Raw genomic sequence first — 10,369 nt, forward strand, 5'->3', positions numbered from 1 at the left:
CAGAGAATTTACTGATTTAAATATGGATTATTTAAAATATAATCTGAAGCATCAAGGTGGTGGTGGTGGTGGTGGTAGACCAATTATAAGTTGTTGATCAACTTATTTACAGTTAGGGATGTCACGGATGTCCAACTGGGTTCAGGAGTCCAGACTATGCCTGCGGAGACCCAGGCCTTGCTCGCCCCACTCACAACGTCCCAGATGCTCCCCACACTCTCATAGTCAGGGTACATTGATTTAAATAGGAACCAAGGGCTGGAGGGAGACCAATTTTAAGTTGATGATTTAATTGAAGTTTCCCATATTGAATTTGTATAGCTTGGTATAGAATACTAACAGGTTGCTATAACAATTACAGCATATTATGTAAATAGAATTAACATAAGGACAACTAAATAGAGCCTTTATATAGCACAGGCAGCACATACTTGAAAACCTTTGATCATGCAGCCCATGTGCATTGCAGAATTATAGGGCTGAACTTGATGTTTGTAGGGTTCATTTTTCACAGGGAAAAGTGACATTCTGGAATGTAAGAATCTAGTCCAGCATCTTGTTTCGCACAGTGATCAACCAGATGCCTATGGGAAGCCCACAAAGAGGACATAGAGTGACCAGGTGTCCTACGTTACAGAGGACAGTTCTCTGTTTTAGAGAGCTGGCAGAGGACAGTCCTGTAATGGTATTTGATAGACTGTCTGGTCCAAGTCTGATTTAAAGCCAAAGAACCATAAGGAGGGAGAGTAGGGGCAATGAATTGTCCATCAATTGTTAGCATCCGTGCAGCAGACTGAGTGCATAGGTCACCTAGTCACAGTTTTCCCACTATGATAAGATGTCTTGTATTTATTTTTAATGAATAGTTATTATTTCAAAACTTGCAGCTATGCATATAAATTTGCATATGCAAATATTCTGTAAATTGGTGTCCACTTTTTTTGGTGATGCATTTCTCTTTTTCGGCACTGTGTGAATTGCCATCCTGTTAACACACTTGCTCAAGACACATGTCTCTGAACATGTCTGCAGACTTCTCTGTGACAAGGGAATAAGCCCTTCTAGAACACAAATGCTGGGGACAATTTTAGATAAAATGTGACACTAGGTAAACCTTTCTCAAAGTGATTCTGACTTTATTTTGCCAAAGGACAAATTCTGCTGTTTTTTCTGTAAAATGAGTCAAAAATGCATACTTTTTAACAAAATAAACAAGATCCAGGTGTGCATAACTGGATCATTAGTCTGGGAAGCAGATAGTAGGGATGTACGAAAGTTTTGCCACGGATCTCGGGGAGGCCAAATGCCAGTGCATTCGGCCCCCCGAAATCGGTGGCGGAACGGCCTGCCCCCCCTGCCCCCCCCGGGATGGGACTTAACTTGGGCAGATCTTCCTGGCGGCAGCGGCTCCAGCGGCGGCCGGTCTTCTGACCGGCTGCCACCACCTCCATTTCCAGGTTAAAAAAAAACACACACACACATGATTGGCTATGTAAAGATTTACGTAGCCTATCATGGCTAGATTTTAAAAAAACACCGTGATAGGCTACATAAATGTTTACATAGCCTATCACAGCTGACTTAAAAAAAAAACCAAAAAAGACACACGCGTATGCAAATGGCGGCGGCCATGGCCTCCGCCATTTGCGTTCCTTATTTTGGCATGTCTTAGTCACGTAAACATTTACGTAGACTAAGACAGCGAAAATAAGGGGAACGCAAATAGCGTAGACACTACGCTATTTGCGTTCCCCTTATTTTCGCCGTCTTAGTCTACATAAATGTTTATGTAGACTAAGACGTGCCAAAATAAGGAACGCAAATGGCGGCAGCCATGGGCGCCACCATTTGCGTACGCGCGTTTGTTTGTTTTTTAAATCAGCCGTGATAGGCTACGTAAACATTTACATAGCCTATCACAGCTGACTGCAGGGACGCAAACGGCGGCGGCTATGGCCACTGCCATCTGCGTCCCTGCTAGCCAGCGGCTGGATGTCTGGCTGCTGGCGGAGCTGGCTAGAGGCTCCGCAGAATTGCTGCGGAGCACAGCCGGCCGGCCAGGATTCCGGGGGGGGGGGAGTAACGGAGCGCCTCCCCCCCCGTCCAGGATTCCGGGAGGAGGGACGGAGCGCCTCCTCCTCCACCATCAGCATAATCCCCAAAAGGTAAGTGATTTTCGTACATCCCTAGCAGATAGCCCTTGTAAGGTACTAACATGGGGAGCAACACAGATGTATCAGAACTTTCCCAGAAAATGAGGTTTTTAGTGAAAGGTTATAATAAACAGCAATCAAATGGTTAGTTATGAGGCTTCCCAGGAAGAAAGACAAATGGGGAAAGGAGGAGTGGTGTCAGGAGCACCATAGCTGCCTCTTGCAGTCCCCACCAATAGCCAACTCAGGACACAGACGACGAGGAATTCTTTCCGAGACTTTATTCCTTTATGACTCTTTCAGATACTAATCACTAGCGACAAAGCCAGGAACAGCACTGGGGAAAGATAGCAGAGTAGCCTAAGCTCCAGGTAAGGCAGTTGGTCCCTGTTTGAAGGAGAACCATGGGAAGACCCTGAACTTATGGGCTAGGGAGAGATCCTCCCTCTTTCCCTTGGGTCCTCGGGACGCGACCGTTATTTGCGTGCCAAGCGAGCGCTACACCTCCTTTCTCTCCTTTCTACACCTCCATCTGTCATTGCTCCCTGCATCTGCACCGAGCATCCGGCAAGCCCCCCTCCAGTGCTCTCTCACTGCCAGGGTCACTATCTATCCCAGGAATGCTGGCAGGAGGAATCTCTGCCAGCTGCTGCGCTTGTGAGAGATGAGCGAGCTCCTCTCCCACGGATTGCTATTTCTCCTCAGAATCAGAACTGCTCTGGGGCAGTATTGGCTCAGTTTCCACCCTGACATCATCCCCGCTCCCATGAGGCCCTCCCTCGTGCTTCTCCCCTGGGGCCCCGGGTTTGTGGGGGTACAGCTGAAGCGCCTCAGCAGCAACGGAGTATGCACATTTTCCGTGGGTTCCCAGGATCGCTCATCGGGCCCATACCCCTTCCAGTCCACCAGATATTGCAGGTGGCCGCGAGAAAGGCGGGAGTCCAGAATCTCCGCGACCTCAAACTCCTCCCCCCCCTCCACCAGCACTGGCGGCAGGGGGGAGCCGGCCGAGTGATGAGGGTTGCCAGAAACCAGGGGGGACAGCAAGGACCGATGAAAAACAGGATGGATCTTCATGGGGGGGGGGAGCCAGGCAAAAAGCAACAGGGTTAATCTGGGCCATAATCTGGAAAGCCCCTGTGCGGTGAGGCATGAGTTTCCGTGCGGGCGAGTGAGAGGGGAGGTATTGGGTGGGTGGACAACCAAACCCAGTCCCTCAGTTGCAGAGATGGACCCAGCTGGCACCGCCGGTCCGCAGAGGCCTTGTAGGCTGTCTTGGCTTGCTCGAGGGAGTCCCGTAAGAGGTGGTGTACCGCTCGCAACTCCTCTAAAAACTCATGGGCTGCCAGCACCGAAGAGTGAGCTATGGTGGATGGGATAGCCTTGGGGTGGTAACCAAAACAGGCAAAAAATGGAGTTTGGCCGGTGGAAGCATGGCAGGCGTTATTATTAGGGATGGCAGAGAATTCCGCCATGGATCTCAGTGAGGCCGAATGCCAGTGCATTCGGCCCCCCGAAATCTGTGTCAGAACGACCTGCCCCCCTGCCCCCCTGTGGATCCTCCCCGGGACGAGACTTACCTGGGGAGGATCTTCCAGGCGGCGGCGGCTTCGGCAGCAGTTTCGGCGGCGGCGGCAGCTGGTCTTCCAACCGGCTGCCGCCGCCGCCATTTCCAGTCTTGGTAAAAAAAAAAAGACGTGATAGATCTTTACGTAGCCTATCATGGCTGGGTGGGTTAAAAAAAAAAAAAGACATGATAGGCTACGTAAATCTTTACGTAGCCTATCATGGTTGGGTGGGTTTAAAAAAACAAACAAACCCATGTACACAAATGGTGGCGGCTACGGCCACCGCCATTTGTGTTCCTTCTTTTTGGCCATCTTAGTCTACATAAATATTTATGTAGACTATGACAGCGAAAATAAAGGGGAACGTAAATAGCGTAGCGGGCGCTATTTGCGTCCCTTTTTGATTCTCTGTTTTAGCCTACATAAAGATTTACATAGGCTAAAACGGTGAATCAAAAAGGGACGCAAATAGTGCCCGCAATGCTATTTGCATTCTCCTTTATTTTCGCTGTCATAGTTTACGTAAATATTTATGTAGACTAAGACGGCCAAAAAGAAGGAACGCAAATGGCGGCGGCCATAGCTGCCACCATTTGTGTACGCAGGTTTTGTTTTGTTTTGTTACCCAGAGCCCTCTGCAACCGGAAATCCACCTGAGGACGGCTCTGGCCTGGCTGGGCCTGGCCGGCTGCTCCGCGGAGCTGCTGCAGAGCACAGCCGGCCATTCGAGGATTCTGGGGGGGAGGAACGTAGCACCTCCCCCCCCCGGCAAGGATTCTGGGGCAGGGATAGAACGCCTCCCCCCAGGGATGGTGAAGTATTTCTCCACGAATCTTCGGGAGGCCGAATGCCAACGCATTCAGCCCCCCGAAATTGGTGGGGAAATTCTCTGCTGGCCCCCCGCCCCCCCGGGATGGGACTTACCATGGCCGAATGTCCCTCTCGGTGGCAGGTCCTGGCGGCAGTTCGGCGGCGGTTCGGCGGGGGTGCGGGCGGCGGCCGGTCTCCCGACCGGCTGCCGCCGCCGCCATTGCAAAAAAAAAAAAGTAAATTAAAAACAAAAAAACACACCCGTGATAGGCTACGTAATGATTTACGTAGCCTATCACGGCTAGATTTCCAAAGTCAGCCGTGATAGGCTATGTAAATCGTCACGTAGCCTATCACGGGTGACTTTGGAAAAGACAAAAAAAAAGCTCATACGCAAATGGCGGCAGCCCATGGGCGCCGCCATTTGCGTTCCTTATTTTGGCAAGTCTAGTCTACGTAAAGGTTTACGTAGACTACGGCGAAAATAAGGGCACGCTATTTGCGTTGCCCTTATTTTTGCCATAGTCTACGTAAATCTTTACGTAGACTAGATGTGTCAAAATAAGGAACGCAAATGGCGGTCCCCATGGGAGCCGCCATTTGCGTACGCACTTTTTTTTTTTTCAAAGTCACCCGTGATAGGCTACGTGACGATTTACATAGCCTATCACGGCTGACTTTGGAAATCTAGCCGTGATAGGCTACATAAATCGTTACGTAGCCTATCATGGGTGTGTGTGTGTTTTACTTTTTTTTTCGCGGCCAGGTAGACGGGGCGCTCCTACCTGGCCTGAATTTCGCTGGCGAGGGATGGGGCGCCTCCCCCCCAGCCTGAATTTCGGCTGGGCGAGGCGGGGCACCTCCCCCCCCTTGCCTGAACTTCGGGGGAAGAACCGAAGCGCCTCCCCCCCACCGCGAAGCAAGCTTCGAGAACAGGTAAGGGACTTTTGTCCATCCCTACTCCCCCCACACCATAAACATAATCCACGAACAGGTAAGTCACTTTCATACATCCCTAATTGTTATAAGCAAATTCTGCGAGAGGCAGCAAGGAAAACCAGTCATCTTGCTGGTAATTGACATAACAGCATAAATATTGCTCCAGAGTAGCATTGCTGCGCTCGGTCTGACCATCCGTGTGTGGATGGTGGGCGGAGGAAAGACGGAGCATCACCTGGAGAAGCCCAAGTAGCTCCCTCCAGAAATGGGCAGTAAATTGGGGCCCCCTATCCGAAATGAGACCCTTGGGCCATCCGTGGAGCCGGAAAACATGTGCCAAAAAAAGATCTGCCATCTCCCTGGCTGTGGGCAACCCAGAGCAGGGGATGAAATGGGCCATCTTAGAAAACAAATCCACCACCACCAGAATGGTGGTCTTACCGTGTGAGCGAGGCAAGTCAGTGATGAAGTCAAGGGAGAGCAGTTGCCAAGGTCCTGAGGGGGTAGGCAGGGGGTGAGGCAAGCCTGTGGGCTTGCCTGAGGGGGCCTTCGCCCGCTGGCAGGTTGGGCAGGAGGTGACATAGGTCTTGACGTCCCAACACACACGAGGCCACCAAAAATCCCACGTCACTCCGTGCAGGGTCTTGGTGAAGCCAAAATGCCCAGCAGTGGGGGAGTCGTGGCACTGATGGAGGACCTTCTCGCGGAGGGGTCTAGAAGGCACATAGACCTGGCTGGAATGGTAAAGGAGGCCACCTTGCAAAGAGAAGGGGGTAGAATGTGGGGGGGGTAGAGGCTAGCCCCAATTCCTCCACTTTTGTGTGGACAAAAGCATTCTGACTGAGCCTGTTCGGAGTGAATAAGTTCCTCCCAAGAGTGAGGCACAGCAGCTGCCACCAGGCTCTGGGGAAGAAGAATCAGAGGGGGGGATTTCCCTCACCCCCTGGCTGGAGGTCTGGTTTACGAGAAAGAGCATCTGCTTGTAGGTTGTTGGAGGCCTTCACATGGCAAATCTTAGGGTGGAACGTGGAACCGGGACAAAAAAAGCGACCACCTAATCTGCTGCAGGTTTAAGATACGGGCTGTCTGAAGATGTTCCAGGTTGTGATGGTCGGTTCTAACTTCGACTGGGTGCTGTGCCGCCTCCAGAAGATGATGCCAGGTTTCCAAAGCGGACTTGATGGCCAAGAGTTCCTTCTCCCAGATGGTATAATTTCTCTCAGACATGTTCAGCTTCCTGGAGTGGTAGGTGCAGGGTTGCAACCTGCTGCCCGCCCGCCCAATCTGGCTGAAAAAGCACCGCCCCCACCACAAAGTCAGAGGCATCAGTTTGCACTACAAAAGGCTTCCTCGGGTCGGGATGTAACAGGATCGGCTCAGAACTAAAAAGCTTCTTAAGTTCCTCGAAAGCCTGTTGGGCAGACGCCATCCAATGAAAAAGAGATGTCCTGTCCTTAAGGAGGTCCGTGAGAGGAGATGTCAGCCGAGCAAAGCTGGGCAGGAACTTTCTGTAAAAATTAGCAAACCCCAGAAAACGTTGCAAGTCCTTCTTGGTGGATGGAGCCTGCCAGGAGAGGACAGCCTGGACCTTTGCAGGATCCATCCTGATACCGTCAGCTGAGATAATGTAGCCAAGATAGTCCAAAGAGGTTAGATCAAACGCACATTTCTCCAGCTTGGCTATAAGATGGTGCTCGTGGAGGCGCTAGAGGATGGCAGAGACATGGTGCTGATGGGTGTGGGGGTCCTCAGAAAATATAAGTAAATCATTGAGATACACAATGAGGAAAGTGTTGAAATAGTCCCGGAAGATGGCATTCATAAAAGGCGAAAACATGGGGGGGGGGCGCAGGCGAGCCCAAACAGCATCACTAGGTATTCATACGCTCCTTACCTGGTGCCGAAACAGGTCTTCCACTCATCCCCCTCCCGGATGCGAATCAGATTGTAGGCGCCACGCAGGTCCAACTTTGTGAAAATTTTGGCTCGCCCCAGGTGCTCCAGCATCCAGTATGAGGGGGAGGCAGTGGGGCTGCGGGTCTAGCGTGGCAGGTCTTGGTGAAATGTCCCAGCTTTCCACACCGAAAGCATCGTGGTACACATAATGTGGCACACATATTTACAAATTGAACTTGGTCATAAGTTTCTATTTCCAAGAAAATCTGTCAAAGCAAAGAGCTATATTTTTTGTGTGTTTCCACATAAGTGCATAGAGCTTGGGGACCTGGCAGCCCCTATATAGATGACAGAATCTGTCAAATTTCAGACAGTTAGGCATAGTGTCTTTTGTGCTAGCCACAGGTAAAAATTGCTTTTTCCAAGAAAATGTGTCAAAGCAACAAGCTGTAATTTTTTTGTTCTTCCATGTATGTGCATGGAATTTGGGGACCTGGCAGTCCCTATATAGATGACTGAATGTGCCAAATTTCAGGCAGTTAGGTCCAGTGGCTTTTATGCTAGTCACGGGGGGGGATGCTATTTTCAAGAAAATCTGTCCAATCAAAGACCTATATATTTTTTTGTGCTTCCATGTACATGCATGGAATTTGGTAACCTGGCAGCTCCTATGGAGCTGACTGGACCTGCCAAATTTCAGACAGTTAGATCCAGTGACTTTTGTGCTAGCCATGTGTAAAGTTTCCTTTTCTCAAAGACTAAAACAATAAGTAAAAATTGCCAAGTCACCCAGGGGATTAGAGATCCTAATGAGAAGGTGTTTAAGGTGACCATTAGGAGGTCACTGTCCCTAATCTCTGGTGTAGGGTACAACCCCTTTTGAGGTGCAACCCCCCCGTCCCCCTACTTTTCTGCTTTTACATGCCCACTGTTGAGAGCTTTCTTGCAATGAAATTTTGAAGAGGGAGAAGGAAGGGAAGAAAGAGCTCCACGTGAAAATACTGGTATTTCACACAGCACCTGATTTTACTGCCCCAAAGAGGACCTTTTGCTTCTGCAGAAGTTTAGTAGCTTCAGCCTTCAGCACAGCAAAGGATCCAATCAGTCTCCACAAACTTCTTTCTCCCCCTCCACTTTAATTCCTCCGAAATAGCTGTAGGACTCAAATTATTCCAAACCAAAAGGAGGATTAGGACTATGTGGCATCATGATCAAGGAACTGCTAAGGCTTTTAAACAGGTTCTACAATTTAAAAAAAGCTAGAAAAAGCCCTCCACCACCTCACCTCATAAAGTTAATTTAAGTACCTGCACTCCTTGCAAACCCTGCACAGCCTCCTAAATTCCTCTGAAGTACTACCTCTCTGAAAGGAGCCACTTGGCTTGGGAAATTCTCTCTACTCCCCACCCCCCTGCACATTTCCAATCACCATTTTCTTTTCTTCTTCCCTCCCCCCTATCCTGTTCTTTCTCTCTCTTCTTTATTCCACCCAGAGCATATATCTTGGGGATTTCTTAAAGAGAATTATCTTTGGTGGGCAAGAGAAGTTCTGAACTGTATTTGACTTTATACAAACAGACAAGAGGGTTGGTTTTTCTCCTCACTCAAGTCTTTGAGAAAAGTGGGTTCACATGTTTGCAGAGAAACAAATCTGGGGCTGTTTTGTTTGTCAGTTGCCATTATACCTCATGAGGGGCTGTAGCTCAGTGGCAGAGCACATGCTTGGCATGCAGAAGATCCCAGGTTCAGTCCCCAGCATCTCCAGGTAGGGCTTTGAAAGAATCCTGCCTGAAATCCTGGAGAGCTGCTGCTGCCAGTCAGTGTCAACAATACTGAGCTAGATGGGCCCACAGTCTGACTCAGTATAGGGCAGCTTCCTATGGTCCTATGAACAGAAAGCTTTAATAAAAATAGGAGTTTGGGGTTTGTTTTTTAAGTGGAGGGAAGATAAATACTGCTCATTTATCCAATCTTATGTATGCCTACTCAGAAATCCCATTATGTTTAATGAGGCTTATATGCGTACTCTTCAGGAAAGTGTGCATAGGATTCCAGCACGAATTACTTTTGCAGGGAGGTTTGCACCTTGATGTTCTGCATGTTTACTCAGAAATAAGTCCTGAGTTGTGAGCATGGTACTGCAGGCTTAATACAGTGCCTACCCAATTCTGTCTAATGAACTGACTACCCTTTCAGCTCAGTCCTATGCATGTTTTGTCATGTGTGTTTTTTTCATTTTGCATGAACTCTAGCTTCTGTGGTGAGGGAAAGGCACTTAGTACATGCTCAGAGTTTCTCCATAAATAAGCCCTAGTTTTGAAAACAGACTCATTGGCTGAAACCTGGTGAAGTCTTGGCACAAATGAAGTTATGGGGAAGAAGATACAGTGAGAGCTTGTGCATAACAAGGAGGTAGAGGAGAGTTGCACAAAACAAGAGATCTGTTTTTATGAAGAGTTGCTGGAGGATGGTAGGATGAGGAGGGATGGTTGCATGGAGGGGAATAGAATTGGTAGGGGTAGACTGTAAGTGCTCAGTGGTGAAATAAAAGTATTCTACATATGCTCAGAGGCACTCTATATTTAAGAACATGAGAAGAGCCATGCTGCATCAGACCAAGGTCCATCTGGTCTAGCATTCTGTTCACACAGTGGCCAACCAGATGCCCACAGGAAACCCACAAGTAGGACATGAGTGCAATACCACTTCCCACCCATGTTCTCCTGCTGCTTATATTGATGAAATGTAAATACATTCTAGTCATTCTAAATTTGCATGCATGTATATCCTTCAGAAACTTTGCAGGTTTCTTGCCTGGGGGACACCTCTAATGACCTGTGCATTTTCATACAAATTTACCCAAAAAACTATTGGGGAAGGGGTGAAGGGAAAGCAAACCACTCCGTCCCCCAAATTGGAGAACTCCCCTTCCACATGAACTGCTGCAACTATCCTTCTGAAACTTTGCTGGTTTCTTACTTTGGGACAACTCTAGGCTGTCTG

This window comes from Heloderma suspectum, chromosome 5, assembly GCF_057233095.1.
Source record: "Heloderma suspectum isolate Gila_16-S chromosome 5, 16-S_ref, whole genome shotgun sequence".
In the NCBI taxonomy this organism is placed as follows: Eukaryota; Metazoa; Chordata; class Lepidosauria; order Squamata; family Helodermatidae; genus Heloderma; species Heloderma suspectum.